The sequence below is a fragment of the Phasianus colchicus genome, chromosome 25, assembly GCF_987193195.1.
Source record: "Phasianus colchicus chromosome 25, bPhaCol1.hap1.1, whole genome shotgun sequence".
Classification (NCBI taxonomy): domain Eukaryota; kingdom Metazoa; phylum Chordata; class Aves; order Galliformes; family Phasianidae; genus Phasianus; species Phasianus colchicus.
In genome coordinates, this window is record NC_143460.1 from 232325 (window position 1) to 250245 (window position 17921).

Consider the following 17921-nt stretch of genomic DNA (forward strand, 5'->3'; position numbering starts at 1 on the left):
GCAAGCCCTGAAAAACAGACAGCAATAAACACACAATGCCAATATGTTGCAATATTTAGCAACTTAGGCTACGCTTAGGCTACTGAAAATGCACATCCTGTGACCGTTACCTGGTTTTATGGAGGACCACATCCCTGTATGTAAAGGAATATCAGATTTATTGGGCCATACCATACGGCAGGCCGCCATTAACCATTCTATTATTGAATGGTTTTCATCATTATATTGATTACCTGCATATAATCTCTGTCTAAGAACAGGATGGACGGTCATTGTGGCCAATTTGGCTATTTCCAGGCCATTCACCAGAACACTTTCTGCCCCAGAATCCCATAGTCTTAATAACCAAGCCGGTACACTTTCTCTAGGTTTCTGCCTGAATCGTTGGACTAAGTCCATCAGTTCTGTTGCCGTGTACGGTTGGGCTGTTACGTGCAAGTGGGTTTGAGCGGGGGGCCACTGATCAGGCGGCACCCCTGCTGGTCTGTCCTGTACCTTTTTTGTTTTTTGAGATATAACAGGATGGATTTCTAGTGCGTCCGTCAAAATTGGGGATTCAAGATCCGATTTAGATGGTTTATTTTCCTGATCAACACAGTCCGTTGATTCAGGAGCCTGGTCATTGTTTATTGAAATACTACGAACTTGACCTATTGGAAGACGTAGAATTGGTTTTTTTTCCTGTTAATAGGCCAAGTTCCTGTTCTAATTTTTCAATACGATCTTTTAAAAGTTCATTTTCATTCACTGAAGTATTATTCCTTATTTCGGCATTGTTTAAAGCATTTAATAGTGGCCATGCCACTGTAGAAGCAGCTAATTGTCTTTCTCTAGTGACTAATATATCTTTGCCTAGTCCCTGAAAGTAATCCGCTAGGCGATATGGGGAAACGTTTCCCACAGCACTTAGGGGACCCATTTTTCAATGATAGTTGCCAATTCATAATAAGGGGATCCCGCAAATCCTGGGATCTGCCCTGGAATTATCTTATCTAGGGGGGTAGTGTTCTCCCCCTTGAACCATTTACAGAAATTCCAAAGAAAGGACATAGTGTAAGTTTCAGTATATTCGGCTTGCCTGCCTGGCTCGCCAAGTGTATAATCAATGAAAATTATATAAAGGAATATTATATAATTTAATAATATTAAGATGTTATAGTAATGAAATAAGCAAGAGAGTTAGGCACAGCGAGACAAAGAGAATAAATAGAAGGCTCACCCGTGTCGTGGGCTCGCTCAGGAAAGACCAGTGGAGTGGATCTTCCGAAGAGAGAGAGAGAGATCCTTCCCCACTGGTAGTCAGCTCTTGAATGGGTCTAGGAGAGGTGGAGCCAGGCTCCACCCCTTCCTGCAGCACAGCTGAATTGCTTTCACTTGTGCTCCCAGGGCTGCCTCATTGCTCGCCTCAGGTGACTAATCAGAGGTTCAGGCTGTGACTCAGCAGTTCCCATACACTGAAGTAATCTACCTGGACTTGTGCAAGGCTTTGATATGGTCTCACTCCACATCCTTATCTCTGATTTGGAGATACGTGGATTTGAAAAGTGGATTAGTAGCTGGCTGTATGATTGCAGCCTGAGGGTTGTGGTCAGCAGCTCTGTGTCCAGGTGGAGGCTAACAATAAGTGGTTATATTAAGGAATCCCTCAGGGTTCCATCTTGGGACTGCTGTTTTTAATATCTTTGTGGGTGATCAAATAAATTCTTCACTGTGGGGGCTGTCAGGCACAGGAAGAGGTCCCCCAGAAAGGTTTTGGATTGCCCCATCCTATGAGGCATTCAGGGCCAGGGTGGATGTGGCTCTGGGCAACCTGATCTACTGCATGACAACCCTTCCCATGGCAGAGAGGTTGGAACTGTATGATCTTTAATATCGCTCCAACCTAAACCAGTCTATGATTCTCTGAATCTAACTCGGTTCAGTTGGTCAATCTGGGACCCAAATAAATATCTGTATAAACATGCCAAGGCACCCTAACAGCCTAACACAAGTGCACGTGGCTGGCACAGGATGGATCCCCTTCCACCCCTGTGCAAGGAGAAAGGATGAGGAAAAGCAGACAGGTTCTCAACGCCTTTTTTACATCTGTCTTTAATAGTCAGGCCCGTTATTCTCAGGGTACTCAGCCCCCTGAACTGGAAGACAGGGTGGGGAGCAGAATAAACCCTCCACAATTCAGAATAAAACAGCACGTGACCTGCTGCTCCACCCGGGCTGTCACACATCCGTGGGATTGGACTGGATCCACCTGAGGGTACTGAGGGAGTTGGTGGACGTGGCATCCTAGCAGCCCTAATCAATCAGGGAGTTCCCAGGTGACCGAATACTTGCTAATGTGGTGCCCATCTACGAGAAGGATCATCCTGATGTCCTCCTATGACTACATACCCACCTGGTGGATGAGATGCTGTGGGTGGAAGCTACCTGGACTGGAGCAAAGCCTCTGACACCGCCTCCTGTAGCATTCTCCTGGAGAAGCTGGCAGTCCATGGCTGGGATGGGTACACTCTTTGCTGAGTAAAAAACTGCTAGGAGGGCCAGGCCCAGAGAGATCCAGATGGAGTCCAGTTCTGAGAGGCGTTCCTCAGGGGTCGGCGCTGCAGCCTGTCCTGTTCAGTGTATTCACTGACGAGTCGGATGAGGGAATTGGGTGCACCCTCAGTAAGTTTGCAGATGACACCAAGTTAGGAGGAAGCGTCCCACAGACGGACTGAGATAGGCTGAATCACTGGGCTGACTGCAACTGCATGAGCTTTAAGAACGTCAAGAGCTGAGTGCTGCTTTTTGGCTACAGAAACCCCAGGCACCGTCACTACAGGCTTGGGGCAGAGCGGCTGTAAGGCTGCACGGACGAAAAGGGTCTGGGGTGCTGGTGACAGCCGGCAGTGCCCTCCAGTGGCCAAGGAGCCCAATGGCAGCCTGAAATGGGGCAGTCAGGAGCGGGGATGCGATCGTCGCTGTGATTTGCCAGTGGCCCCAGGGGATCTAAATTGCTAGCGGTTGTCCTTGTCCCATCAACTGCAGCCCAGCCCAGCCCAGCCGCTCCCTACAAGAAGACATGGCGGCCCTGGAGTGTATCCACAGAGGGGCACCAAAGCTGGGAGGGGTCTGGAGCGCAAGACTTAATGGGGAGTGGGAGAGGGAGCTGGGATGGTTCCGTGTGGAGAAGAGGAGGCTCAGGGCAGACCTTATCGCTCCGTCCAGCTACCTGGAGGGAGGTTACAGTGAGATGGGACCTCTTCTCCCAGGTAAATAGCAATAGGACTACGGGGAATGGCCTCACATTGCACCATGGGAGGTTCAGATTGGATATTAAGAAAAGTTTCTCCCAGAAGGGGTGGCGAGGCATTGGCACAGGCTGCCCAGGGAAGCGGTGGAGTCTCTGGAGGTGCGTAAGGAAAGGGTAGCTGTGGTGCTTCAGGACAGGGTTTGTTGGGCAGTGTTGGTGGCAGGTGGATGGTTAGACTGGATGAGCTTTCCAACCTTAATGATTCCGTGATTCTCCTCTCAGTACCTTACGTTCGCAGAAGTAGCACTAAATATACCGTGGATCTTTCTAAAGTGCAGAAGGTTACAGTGAGCTGTGTCTGTTCCATAATGTTCTTCCATTGGCTCTGGAGCATCGTTCTCCAATTGATGTGGATCCAGGGTGGATCCAGGGTGTCCCTTAAGGAGACCTGCATAGGCAGGAAGAGCAGTTGCTTAATCTGACACTGCATGGACAACGTGACTGCCCATCTCCCCAGCCCTGTCTGCTTAATGCCACCTGGCACTTGCCTTGCTTTTCCTTACATCAGACTTCTCTTCTAAAGTCTGCACTGAATGTTTCAGATCCTTTGTAGCAGCTGCCACCTGCTCTCCTCAGAGGACACGGGTGCAGAAGGGTTTCTCTTACCTTTAAACAAAGAACAGTAAGTGTAACAAAGCGTAACACAGGTTACCAAGAAATAGAACGTACTCCTCAGCTGTATGCCTCCACTGAAGTTCTCCTTCCCAAAAGATGACTGTACAAGAAATATGTCACGTACATAGATAGGAAATGATAAATATTAATATGAAAGGCATATTAATTAAACAGTTAGCTGGCTAAGGACACAGTGAGACAAACTGCTAAGGAGGGACAAACATTAGCTCCCTGAAACTCAAAGAACTGCACTCATTAAAAGGGCTATAAATGATCAGAGATTAAGGGGAGAGGAAATTGGGATAACAATAGAAACTGCAAAGGTTGAGACAGGCAGCTGGAAAGGTGGCTTCCAACGTGGTCAGCCTAATCAGGGCAGGTGGAAATACCTGTAAAATGAGGGCAGTTACATGCACAGAATGAGAGAGAGTTGTCAGTGCAAGAACAGCGGAAGATTGGTTTTTCTTTCCATACAGTGAATATCCATCCTGAAAGGTCACGTTTTCTCATGATAGAAATTCCACTTATTGTGTGCGTGTTTCACTGACAGGATTGAACCAGGGCAGCTCATGAGGAGGTGCTGAGTGTTTGAAAAACACTGAAGATGACTTCAGGTTTTCAAGCAGAGCTCCACCGTGTGACCACAAGCAGCCGGTGCCATCTCGAGAGGCCCTGGTGTTCCTGAGGTACCTGCCTGGGACTAACAGTTGTCAGAGAGAACCTGCAGGAGACCAGAGCCCTTTGGGACTGCAGATGGAGCCTGGAAGGAGAGCCTCAAGGGATCTGATTGCTAGCAGTTGTCTTTGTCCCTGTACTGCAGCCCAGCCCGGCACTAAATCCCCCCCCCCACAATAAGACAGTGGATCGTTGGGGATGATCCACAGTTGAAGTGGCCACTGGAATCCAAGAAACTCTTCCTGGTTCTTAGTAGATATCCAGATATCCACGAAACGTCCTGGATTATCTGTGGCAAACTCAGACTGAAAGAGTCGAGTGCAGGTCACGCCAAGTAACTGTGGTAGAATCCATTATTTGGGAAGAACATCTCCTTCCAGCTAGGGAAGTTAAATGGAACAGTGTGAAAAGATCCATCCGGCCAATCCTCTGAGTAAGGGAAAATCAAATGTTGGTTGGGCTTGATGTTCTTAGAGGTCTTCTCCAACTTCAGTTCTTCTGGGATTCTAGGACAATAGGACTCTGGGATTCGGGCATGATATTAGGATTCCCCCCTTGGGGCTCGGTGCCATTGGGTTCCCAGCACTTAGTGCCCTTCCCCTGATCCCTGGCTCCTTCCCATGCCCTGGAGCTCCCAGCGTACAGTGGAAGATGAAAGCAGTTGCTGTCATCGTGCTCCTGTCCCATCGTGGGACAGAGGGGACCCAAAGAGCAGGAAGCAAGGGAACCCAAGGAGAAAGTGGTTGCGAGCCAGCCCGTTACCAAGAACCCGTCTGCACACCCTAGCCTGTGCCTGGAGGCACATGGAGGCGAGGAGCAGGAGCACGATGACAGCAACTGCTTTCATCTTCCACTGTACGCTGGGAGCTGGGTGAGGCTGCAAGAAGCCAGGGCTGCATTTATTCTCTTGGGACCCCCCTCACGTTCCCAAATGCCCCTGGGCTTGGCAGAGTCCCCTGGCACAGGCTGAGCCTGGCATGCAGCCAGCCCCTACCTTGGCTCCAGGGCATGGGAAGGAGCCAGGGATCAGGGGAAGGGCACTAAGTGCTGGGAACCCAATGGCACCGAGCCCCAAGGGGGGAATCCTAATATCATGCCCGAATCCCAGAGTCCTATTGTCCTAGAATCCCAGAAGAACTGAAGTTGGAGAAGACCTCTAAGAACATCAAGCCCAACCAACATTTGATTTTCCCTTACTCAGAGGATTGGCCGGATGGATCTTTTCACACTGTTCCATTTAACTTCCCTAGCTGGAAGGAGATGTTCTTCCCAAATAATGGATTCTACCACAGTTACTTGGCGTGACCTGCACTCGACTCTTTCAGTCTGAGTTTGCCACAGATAATCCAGGACGTTTCGTGGATATCTGGATATCTACTAAGAACCAGGAAGAGTTTCTTGGATTCCAGTGGCCACTTCAACTGTGGATCATCCCCAACGATCCACTGTCTTATTGTGGGGGGGGGGATTTAGTGCCGGGCTGGGCTGCAGTACAGGGACAAAGACAACTGCTAGCAATCAGATCCCTTGAGGCTCTCCTTCCAGGCTCCATCTGCAGTCCCAAAGGGCTCTGGTCTCCTGCAGGTTCTCTCTGACAACTGTTAGTCCCAGGCAGGTACCTCAGGAACACCAGGGCCTCTCGAGATGGCACCGGCTGCTTGTGGTCACACGGTGGAGCTCTGCTTGAAAACCTGAAGTCATCTTCAGTGTTTTTCAAACACTCAGCACCTCCTCATGAGCTGCCCTGGTTCAATCCTGTCAGTGAAACACGCACACAATAAGTGGAATTTCTATCATGAGAAAACGTGACCTTTCAGGATGGATATTCACTGTATGGAAAGAAATACCAATCTTCCGCTGTTCTTGCACTGACAACTCTCTCTCATTCTGTGCATGTAACTGCCCTCATTTTACAGGTATTTCCACCTGCCCTGATTAGGCTGACCACGTTGGAAGCCACCTTTCCAGCTGCCTGTCTCAACCTTTGCAGTTTCTATTGTTATCCCAATTTCCTCTCCCCTTAATCTCTGATCATTTATAGCCCTTTTAATGAGTGCAGTTCTTTGAGTTTCAGGGAGCTAATGTTTGTCCCTCCTTAGCAGTTTGTCTCACTGTGTCCTTAGCCAGCTAACTGTTTAATTAATATGCCTTTCATATTAATATTTATCATTTCCTATCTATGTACGTGACATATTTCTTGTACAGTCATCTTTTGGGAAGGAGAACTTCAGTGGAGGCATACAGCTGAGGAGTACGTTCTATTTCTTGGTAACCTGTGTTACGCTTTGTTACACTTACTGTTCTTTGTTTAAAGGTAAGAGAAACCCTTCTGCACCCGTGTCCTCTGAGGAGAGCAGGTGGCAGCTGCTACAAAGGATCTGAAACATTCAGTGCAGACTTTAGAAGAGAAGTCTGATGTAAGGAAAAGCAAGGCAAGTGCCAGGTGGCATTAAGCAGACAGGGCTGGGGAGATGGGCAGTCACGTTGTCCATGCAGTGTCAGATTAAGCAACTGCTCTTCCTGCCTATGCAGGTCTCCTTAAGGGACACCCTGGATCCACCCTGGATCCACATCAATTGGAGAACGATGCTCCAGAGCCAATGGAAGAACATTATGGAACAGACACAGCTCACTGTAACCTTCTGCACTTTAGAAAGATCCACGGTATATTTAGTGCTACTTCTGCGAACGTAAGGTACTGAGAGGAGAATCACGGAATCATTAAGGTTGGAAAGCTCATCCAGTCTAACCATCCACCTGCCACCAACACTGCCCAACAAACCCTGTCCTGAAGCACCACAGCTACCCTTTCCTTACGCACCTCCAGAGACTCCACCGCTTCCCTGGGCAGCCTGTGCCAATGCCTCGCCACCCCTTCTGGGAGAAACTTTTCTTAATATCCAATCTGAACCTCCCATGGTGCAATGTGAGGCCATTCCCCGTAGTCCTATTGCTATTTACCTGGGAGAAGAGGTCCCATCTCACTGTAACCTCCCTCCAGGTAGCTGGACGGAGCGATAAGGTCTGCCCTGAGCCTCCTCTTCTCCACACGGAACCATCCCAGCTCCCTCTCCCACTCCCCATTAAGTCTTGCGCTCCAGACCCCTCCCAGCTTTGGTGCCCCTCTGTGGATACACTCCAGGGCCGCCATGTCTTCTTGTAGGGAGCGGCTGGGCTGGGCTGGGCTGCAGTTGATGGGACAAGGACAACCGCTAGCAATTTAGATCCCCTGGGGCCACTGGCAAATCACAGCGACGATCGCATCCCCGCTCCTGACTGCCCCATTTCAGGCTGCCATTGGGCTCCTTGGCCACTGGAGGGCACTGCCGGCTGTCACCAGCACCCCAGACCCTTTTCGTCCGTGCAGCCTTACAGCCGCTCTGCCCCAAGCCTGTAGTGACGGTGCCTGGGGTTTCTGTAGCCAAAAAGCAGCACTCAGCTCTTGACGTTCTTAAAGCTCATGCAGTTGCAGTCAGCCCAGTGATTCAGCCTATCTCAGTCCGTCTGTGGGACGCTTCCTCCTAACTTGGTGTCATCTGCAAACTTACTGAGGGTGCACCCAATTCCCTCATCCGACTCGTCAGTGAATACACTGAACAGGACAGGCTGCAGCGCCGACCCCTGAGGAACGCCTCTCAGAACTGGACTCCATCTGGATCTCTCTGGGCCTGGCCCTCCTAGCAGTTTTTTACTCAGCAAAGAGTGTACCCATCCCAGCCATGGACTGCCAGCTTCTCCAGGAGAATGCTACAGGAGGCGGTGTCAGAGGCTTTGCTCCAGTCCAGGTAGCTTCCACCCACAGCATCTCATCCACCAGGTGGGTATGTAGTCATAGGAGGACATCAGGATGATCCTTCTCGTAGATGGGCACCACATTAGCAAGTATTCGGTCACCTGGGAACTCCCTGATTGATTAGGGCTGCTAGGATGCCACGTCCACCAACTCCCTCAGTACCCTCAGGTGGATCCAGTCCAATCCCACGGATGTGTGACAGCCCGGGTGGAGCAGCAGGTCACGTGCTGTTTTATTCTGAATTGTGGAGGGTTTATTCTGCTCCCCACCCTGTCTTCCAGTTCAGGGGGCTGAGTACCCTGAGAATAACGGGCCTGACTATTAAAGACAGATGTAAAAAAGGCGTTGAGAACCTGTCTGCTTTTCCTCATCCTTTCTCCTTGCACTGGGGTGGAAGGGGATCCATCCTGTGCCAGCCACGTGCACTTGTGTTAGGCTGTTAGGGTGCCTTGGCATGTTTATACAGATATTTATTTGGGTCCCAGATTGACCAACTGAACCGAGTTAGATTCAGAGAATCATAGACTGGTTTAGGTTGGAGCGATATTAAAGATCATACAGTTCCAACCTCTCTGCCATGGGAAGGGTTGTCATGCAGTAGATCAGGTTGCCCAGAGCCACATCCACCCTGGCCCTGAATGCCTCATAGGATGGGGCAATCCAAAACCTTTCTGGGGGACCTCTTCCTGTGCCTGACAGCCCCCACAGTGAAGAATTTATTTGATCACCCACAAAGATATTAAAAACAGCAGTCCCAAGATGGAACCCTGAGGGATTCCTTAATATAACCACTTATTGTTAGCCTCCACCTGGACACAGAGCTGCTGACCACAACCCTCAGGCTGCAATCATACAGCCAGCTACTAATCCACTTTTCAAATCCACGTATCTCCAAATCAGAGATAAGGATGTGGAGTGAGACCATATCAAAGCCTTGCACAAGTCCAGGTAGATTACTTCAGTGTATGGGAACTGCTGAGTCACAGCCTGAACCTCTGATTAGTCACCTGAGGCGAGCAATGAGGCAGCCCTGGGAGCACAAGTGAAAGCAATTCAGCTGTGCTGCAGGAAGGGGTGGAGCCTGGCTCCACCTCTCCTAGACCCATTCAAGAGCTGACTACCAGTGGGGAAGGATCTCTCTCTCTCTCTTCGGAAGATCCACTCCACTGGTCTTTCCTGAGCGAGCCCACGACACGGGTGAGCCTTCTATTTATTCTCTTTGTCTCGCTGTGCCTAACTCTCTTGCTTATTTCATTACTATAACATCTTAATATTATTAAATTATATAATATTCCTTTATATAATTTTCATTGATTATACACTTGGCGAGCCAGGCAGGCAAGCCGAATATACTGAAACTTACACTATGTCCTTTCTTTGGAATTTCTGTAAATGGTTCAAGGGGGAGAACACTACCCCCCTAGATAAGATAATTCCAGGGCAGATCCCAGGATTTGCGGGATCCCCTTATTATGAATTGGCAACTATCATTGAAAAATGGGTCCCCTAAGTGCTGTGGGAAACGTTTCCCCATATCGCCTAGCGGATTACTTTCAGGGACTAGGCAAAGATATATTAGTCACTAGAGAAAGACAATTAGCTGCTTCTACAGTGGCATGGCCACTATTAAATGCTTTAAACAATGCCGAAATAAGGAATAATACTTCAGTGAATGAAAATGAACTTTTAAAAGATCGTATTGAAAAATTAGAACAGGAACTTGGCCTATTAACAGGAAAAAAAACCAATTCTACGTCTTCCAATAGGTCAAGTTCGTAGTATTTCAATAAACAATGACCAGGCTCCTGAATCAACGGACTGTGTTGATCAGGAAAATAAACCATCTAAATCGGATCTTGAATCCCCAATTTTGACGGACGCACTAGAAATCCATCCTGTTATATCTCAAAAAACAAAAAAGGTACAGGACAGACCAGCAGGGGTGCCGCCTGATCAGTGGCCCCCCGCTCAAACCCACTTGCACGTAACAGCCCAACCGTACACGGCAACAGAACTGATGGACTTAGTCCAACGATTCAGGCAGAAACCTAGAGAAAGTGTACCGGCTTGGTTATTAAGACTATGGGATTCTGGGGCAGAAAGTGTTCTGGTGAATGGCCTGGAAATAGCCAAATTGGCCACAATGACCGTCCATCCTGTTCTTAGACAGAGATTATATGCAGGTAATCAATATAATGATGAAAACCATTCAATAATAGAATGGTTAATGGCGGCCTGCCGTATGGTATGGCCCAATAAATCTGATATTCCTTTACATACAGGGATGTGGTCCTCCATAAAACCAGGTAACGGTCACAGGATGTGCATTTTCAGTAGCCTAAGCGTAGCCTAAGTTGCTAAATATTGCAACATATTGGCATTGTGTGTTTATTGCTGTCTGTTTTTCAGGGCTTGCAAGAGTCAAAATGGAGCATGAAAACTGTAGTTAGAGAGTTTATTCTGCTAGGATTGTCTCAATCCCACAAAGTCCAGTCAATTCCCTTCTTCTTCTTCCTCCTGTTCTACATCATAATTCTCCCAAGCAACATCCTTATCATTCTCACAATTCAGGGGGATTCCCAGCTGGGATCACCCATGCATTTTTTCCTGGCTAATCTGGCATTCTTGGATATCTGCTACTGTTCTGTGACCCCACCCAAAATGCTGGCTGACTTTTTCTCAAATCCTAAGATCAACTCCTACAAGGCCTGATTGACCCAGCCTTTGTTTCTTCACTTCCTGGGAGCAGCAGCAGCTTTCCTGCTGTTGGCCATAGCCTGTGACCGTTACGTTGCTATTTGCAAACCTCTCCACTACACCATGCTTGTGAACAGGACTGTATGCTGTGCCCTGGCTGGAGCTTCGTGGGGCGGTGGCTTCATTCATGGCGTCATTCTATTTGCTCTCACCATCAAGCTCCCCTTCTGTGGCCCCAACGTCCTGGACGACTTTGTCTGTGATGTGCGTCAGTTGGCGAACTTGGCCTGTGCTGACCTTACACGGCGGAACTTCTGATGTTCCTCAACAATGGAGTTGTCATTGTCATGTGCTTTGCACTTCTCCTCATCTCCTACATAATCCTCTTGCTGAAGCTCCAGACACACCAAAACAAAGAACAAAATAACCTCCACCTGCATTTCCCACATCATCGTTGTTTTTGTCATGCTTGGCCCAGCTGTCTACATATATGTCCTACCCTCTGAGGCTGTCCCAATGGAAAAGGTTTCCATTGGGAAACCTTTCTTTTCCATACGGTTGTCTTCCCTTGACTAATCCCATGATCTACATGCTGTAACAAGGAGATCAAAAGCTCCGTATGGAAGTTGGTCAGCAAATACATATTTAAAAAAAAAAATTTGAAAGAAATAAATGAAAGTTTATTTGTTCCTCGTTTTGTTCATGCAATTTTCTTAGGAACAAATCCACACTGTACGTTATGTAAAAGCATAATGTACAAGTGATAACCTTCAAGAAGTCCTTTTCTATCAAAAAAATCCCTAGAGTGATACTAAAACCTGTATGGAATAAGTTAAGGAAGAACCAACCTGTGTAAAGGAACCAATTCATGCACTATGAAGTTATCATTAAGAATCTTTTAAATTCATTAGAAAGTATCTGGTAGGTGTTGAGACTTCATAGAACTATTACTGGACTACTGGTTCAGCTTCAACCATGGTAATTCATTATTTCAGTTTATAGTCAAACTTTCACTGTTGATGCTGCCTTCTCGTTGGACTCATTCATGATCCCACCATTGAATGAGTTGATTACATTTCCACAAAGGGAGAGTGTGAAAGCTGCTGGATGATCCAGCTTGCAGGCAAGCTTTGCAATTCATATAGCATAGGCAAGACATTGCAATCTGTTAAGTAAAAATCAAAGACAATGTAGCTATAGCTTTACAGGACGTGCAGATCATAAACTTCATCCATACAGTTACAGACATTTGCAGCACAGATGTCTGTCTGAATTAGTCACTAAGGATTCCAGCAAAACTAACAGGCATTTCTAGGGAGAAGTTCAGCTAATCCTTTCTTAATTTCTACTTTGAGAAGTAATAAACCATGCCTTAGGCGTGTTTGTCTCGCCCCTTGTACTTGCCCTGTAATCCGCTTTATAGTTTGACCCCAAGGTGGTCAGCCAAATAATTCTTCTCAATGGGAAACTGTGCTTTCAGAGAGCATGGTTTTCTTACTGCAGTGTAACTTCCTTAGGCAGTGTAGATGATGCAGAGTGAGCTAAACACGTCTCCGTCCACAAAGTCCTCCAATAATCTCTCAGAAGACATTGCATCCTACAGGTCACGGAGTTCTTGGTTCTCACATAACGCTCTAGCATGCTGTAAATATCCAAATGCAGTTGCCCTTGCAGTAGGGTATTTTTGTTCTTGTTGTTCCTTTCTTCACTAACTTTCTACATATCACTAGGTGAAAGAAAACGCCATAAAGTCAAGAGTGCCTTTCTCAGGAATGCACTCAGCTCTGAGCACCACCACTTATACACGGCCTTCTGTCACACTGCTGCCATCAGCTGCTGCTGTCGGCCTCCCCAGTGCTTCCACCATGGTTACCTGACATCCCTACAGTCCTGCACCCGCTCAGAAGTAATACTTAAAATGCATTCTTCCATACTTCATGACAGAGGACTGAAGAGGCTCACTTTTGCGTGGTGCTAAGGATGGTCCATCCCCAACACGTCCCTTTGCGCGCTGCAAGGCCCAGCTGGCATTCTGGCAGCCTGCTGGCTGCTGCTCCCTAACGCAGGGAACCGCACTGTGCTGCTTCTGAGGAGAGAAAGAAAGGAGGGTCCATGGAAATGGGCACCCAACATCTGCAAAGAGATGCAGCGTTCCAGATCGTGCCAGAGACAGGATATCACAGTGCTGAGTCATTAGCTACCACTAAAGGAAACAAACATTTGGGAGAGTATTCACAGCAACTGCTGCAATTTCTGGGCATATCCCAGCTTTCTTACTGTTCAGGTGGAGAAGACTGGCGCTCACAGACATCAGTTCAGTGGGTTAAACCAACACACCTGCAAAATGCCAGCATTATTCAGGAAACAGTCTTCAGGTGCCGCAGTTCAATCCACGCAAAGTTATTGTGCAGAGCCTTAGCTCCTGACTTCCATTTCTTCCCTAAATTTTACTACTGCAAGCAGCTAGAACAAACCTTTCAGGTGAAATTCAGGGCAGCAGGGACCTGGCAAACCATAACTAGGTGCAGCTGGCAGGAGGGCAGTTCACGCTCTTTGCTCCCACCCTGCCCCAGCAGGTTAAGGAGCCTGGCAATGCTGTCCTGTTGCAGCACATGCAGAATCCAACCGGTTATGGAGGTAACAAAGGACCAGTAGTGCTCCCCCTGCTCCAGCTTTTCCCCTTCAAAATGAGAGAAAGGAAGAAAACCCAAACAAATAAATCCAGCCATACTTTTCCATATGCAGAGCAGGAATGGGAACTGCGTCTGTCTTCTCATTGAGACAGTGGTGGGGAAGCTCAGTTCCTGGGGTCCTCTCCACAGGGACTGCCCCCTGGCTTCACTCTTTCTTCAACTGCCTCAATCCCCAAAATCTCCTTTTGGAAAGAATCCCTAAAGAAAGAATCTGCAAGTGAAAAATAGTAAGGAGAAGCATTTTCCCAGCTTTCTTCTATCATGCACTTTAGACTCTTGAGTAGGACAGTGTCATAAAATCAACTGGTAACAAGAACCATCCCCAAAATACAACTAGATTCTGTACAGCTGCCATGATTTCTGACAGCAAGTGTTCTCCATCTCCTCAACATTTATACACCTTGAAGCAAGTGGCTGGTGTTGCTGTCATGAAGAAAACTCCCTTTGTCTTCCACCCCTACTGCAGCCACAATAGCTGCACTGGTACGATCCACGTGTTCAACAGACAGGGAAGGAATAATCTTGTCTATAAATAGTGATAAGCATTTTCAGCATCACAGTGCATGTGTAGGCTTGTTCAGTCAAGAAATCAGACGATAGGACCAGCAGAATATATATTAACAGATAATTAATCTACTTCCTATAGTAACTTTTGATGAAGTAATTTCTAGCTTTGTTCTGATGTTTTTATTTTGGTAGTTTGTAATATATTATTAAATAGCTATTATTTTTGTCTGTATTTCCTATGACAAAAGTTCACTAAAAATGGAAATTTTTCTAATAAAGAACTGATCAGCAGTCTCTTCAGATAGAATCTGAACAGAAACTTCAGTGCTTTTTTTTTCCCTGAGAGTCAATACAGTTTAGAACCTGCTAATCCTGACTGCATCTTTCACTAATGTTTGAGGTCAAAAAGCTAAATCTTGAGGGAAAAAAATAAATAATACCTGAAAGCTTACAGTAACTAATACACTTTGAAACAGCAATGATAGAATATACTGAATAAATGTATCTTCCACGTGAAGATTTTTATATCTTCTGATGAGTTATGCAACTTATTAGAAACAATGTTAAGAAAAACTATTGTAATTTTATTTTATGATTTTTAATATTGTGCTTGCTTCAAGCTGTGAACTACTGTTGTTCTCTTAAAAAAAAAAAAAATCAAGGAAAATTGCACCTAGGTATGTATAAGGATTATTTTTAATGCTAATGTGTGAAGATTATGCAGAAGCATACTTTAGATATGATCCCACTGATTCTTTGACTCACAAACATCCATTAAAATTGAAAGATACATTGTAGATAAGCCAGCTTCTTATGTGCCTGAAAATTGAGTAACAGATTTCTAATTTTAGAGAAATTACCTGTTTATATATTTTATTCACTTATTTGTTTTTTGATAAAACACAATCAGGATATGTTTTGAGCTTTTAAGAGGGAAAGTAAATTTACAAGTAAAAAATTAAAAACTGTATAATGTAAAAGCTAAAAGCAAGTTTAATAATTATCGACTTATATAGATTGGTGTAAAATTTTCAAATTATCAGAAAAAGTCTGGAAAGAAAGAAGTATTCCAAATTCCAAAAAATATTCCAATATTATTCCTGAAGGATGCTTTCCCAGGATTTACTGGGATCTTTACTGGACAAAGTATTTCCCCTTCAGCTCAAATTAGCTGTGTGCTCTGGTGGCCAGGCAGGGTCCTGTCCACCTCTCCCCAGATGGCCACCTCTGTCTTGGCACCAAACTATCCATCCCATAAGTTTACCACTAGCTGGCGGAGTCCCAACTCCAGTACCACCTTGCAGGCTCACATGGCCATTCCTGGTAATTCTTTTGACAACAAAAGCTCCTGTGAGACCATCCTTCGCATCTCCATCCTTTTCCCTTGCCAAAATCTGTCATTTCTTCTTCCCCAAGTCCTCAGGAATAGGGGAAGGCAGAGACCAGCATTCTCTGAGCTGCTGTGCCAGGACAACAGAAGGAATCCAGCAGAAGGACCTGAGCTGACTGGGGCCCTGAGAATGTGTCAAACAAGTTACAGAAGTGGCTACTCATGTGGAGAAGATGACTTTGGTTCTGACATGAAGCAGCCTGAAGTTCAGCATGAAGGTCATCTTTTCAAGATGAGGCATATTGAACAATTGATTCAATAAATAAAAAATGAGTAATACTTAAGAAAACGAACTCACAAAAACAACAAAAACAACACATATTTCTCTCTCTATTTTTTTCCCCCTTTTGGACCTTGAGAATCTGCATGTGGATTCTTAAGTCCCTACCTGGTGTCCCTGGTATGAAAAAGACATTGCCACATGGAGCAAGAGCTCAGCCAGGGCTGGTGAGAGTCCAGGGCACCCAGCAGTCGCAGCAAAGGCTGAGGGAACTGCCTACAATCAGTATTAAAAAAAGTGAGTGTTACCTACAGATGCTTACTAGGATTGTGGAAGATCATGAAGCCTGGCTTTTCTCAGAGGGGCTCAGTGACAGGAGCACAAGCGGCACCAGACACATGCTGCAGCATGGACATCTTCCAGCTGGGAGAAAAAGACTGTCCCCATGAGGATGCGTTCCCAGAAAGCATGGGGGTCTCTGTCTTCCTCATGATATCTAACCTTGACTCAATCTAGCTGAATGTAACTCCCCTCCTCTGAAGAAAAGCTCTGGGCAACATGTTCCAGTACTCTGTAACCCTCATTGTGAAGAAGTTCTTTCGCTTATTGGTTCGGAACTTCCTATGCTCAACTTTATGGCCATTTCCCCTTGTTCTGTCCCCATGGACTGCTGAAAAGAGGTTGGCCATGTCCCTTTGACTCCCACACTTAAGATATTTATAGACATTAATAAGATCCCCTCTCAGTCTTCTTTTCTCAAGGCTGAAAAGATTCAGGTTACCTAGCCTTTCCTCATAGGGGAGACTCTCCAGGTCACTTGTGGTCCTCTGCTGGACTATCTCCAGGAGATCCCTGCATTTTTTGTACTGGGAAGCCCAGACCTGGATAGAGTACTCCAGGTGAGGCCTGACCAGAGCAGAGCAGAGGGGGAAGATCACCTCCCTGGACCTTCTGGCCATGCTCTTTTCAATGAACTCATTGGCCTTCTTGGTCATCAGAGCAGTATGTTGATAATATATTGTTTATGTGCTTAAATTTTCATAATGATATTTTGGTGCCCGTGATTAATAACAACAACAAAATACATGTGTGGAATATGGTAGCCCAGCGAGAGGCTCTTTGATACATTTTACGTTTTTGAAAGATAGATGCTTTTAAAGGATAGATTCATGGTTAATGCTTTTTAGTCATACAGAATTAGTATATGCATTAGTGCCCATACAGCAGCATAAGGCTCACATAATATGTTAAGAAAAGAATGCTGAAAGTGAAGATCCTCACTCTAAAAATGTTTTAATCTAAAAAGTATGTCAGATGAAATAGAGTTAATGGAAGTGGAAAAAGTGAGAAAAATTTCACCTAAGATTGCCAGCAATCATTAGTACAGAACCTTTATATTTTTAATCCCAGTGAAATGTTTTGTAAGAAGTGTGCAGAGTTGATCGTGTAGAAGCCATTGGCAATTTTGAAATATGTGTGAATGGTAAATTTCCTATGAATATTGTTGGCTTGATTTCAGATATATTCACAAGCATTTCTCTGGAAAGTACACTGCTATTCTGTCCAATGTAAATTCACTGACACCTGCTCTTAGCAGGAATTTTTTAGTAATTCAAGGCAGTAACGTTTATCAAAGTAGCTAAATTAGCTGTTATGAAATCACTGTTGAGTTTTTGTGAATAAGCACCTCTATGCACTATTCTACTTCTATTCTAGCACTTTTCAGACACTAACATAGGTAATAGACTAATGAGGCAGGGGAACCTGCGAATCCAAGCCCTGGGAAAAGGAAAAGGGGAAAAGGTAGGGAGATGGGTCTAAAAACAGCACAGTGGCAATGATCTGAGGAGAAACAAACTAATTTACTAAATAAGATATCAGAATGCAAGATAACATACTATAATGCAATATAATATAACGTAATTAGAATTGAAGCTAATAACTAAAGTGAGAGTGTCTGAAAAATAGAAGCCTTACTCTAATTAAGCTGAGGTGATATGGCTGGGAGCAGAGATGAGCCAGAAAATCAAAAAAGGGAAGTC

At 45.8% G+C, this 17921-nt stretch overlaps 1 long non-coding RNA gene and 1 pseudogene across 2 annotated transcripts; one reads left to right on the top strand and one right to left on the bottom strand.

The window, feature by feature from the left end:
- Nucleotides 1-5275: 5275 nt before the first annotated feature.
- LOC149915009 (uncharacterized) lies at nucleotides 5276-14371 on the bottom strand. Of its 2 annotated transcripts, XR_016459881.1 has the most exons (4): nucleotides 13801-14371; nucleotides 13032-13406; nucleotides 6199-6334; nucleotides 5276-5456 (listed from the first exon to the last, which is right to left on the bottom strand). It is a non-coding gene; the product is annotated as an uncharacterized LOC149915009 (long non-coding RNA). The 2 variants fall into 2 exon arrangements; XR_016459880.1 differs by lacking the exon at nucleotides 5276-5456 and having other exon boundaries at nucleotides 5791-6334; nucleotides 13801-14366.
- LOC149915010 (olfactory receptor 4M1-like) lies at nucleotides 10127-12908 on the top strand (annotated as a pseudogene).
- Nucleotides 14372-17921: the final 3550 nt, after the last annotated feature.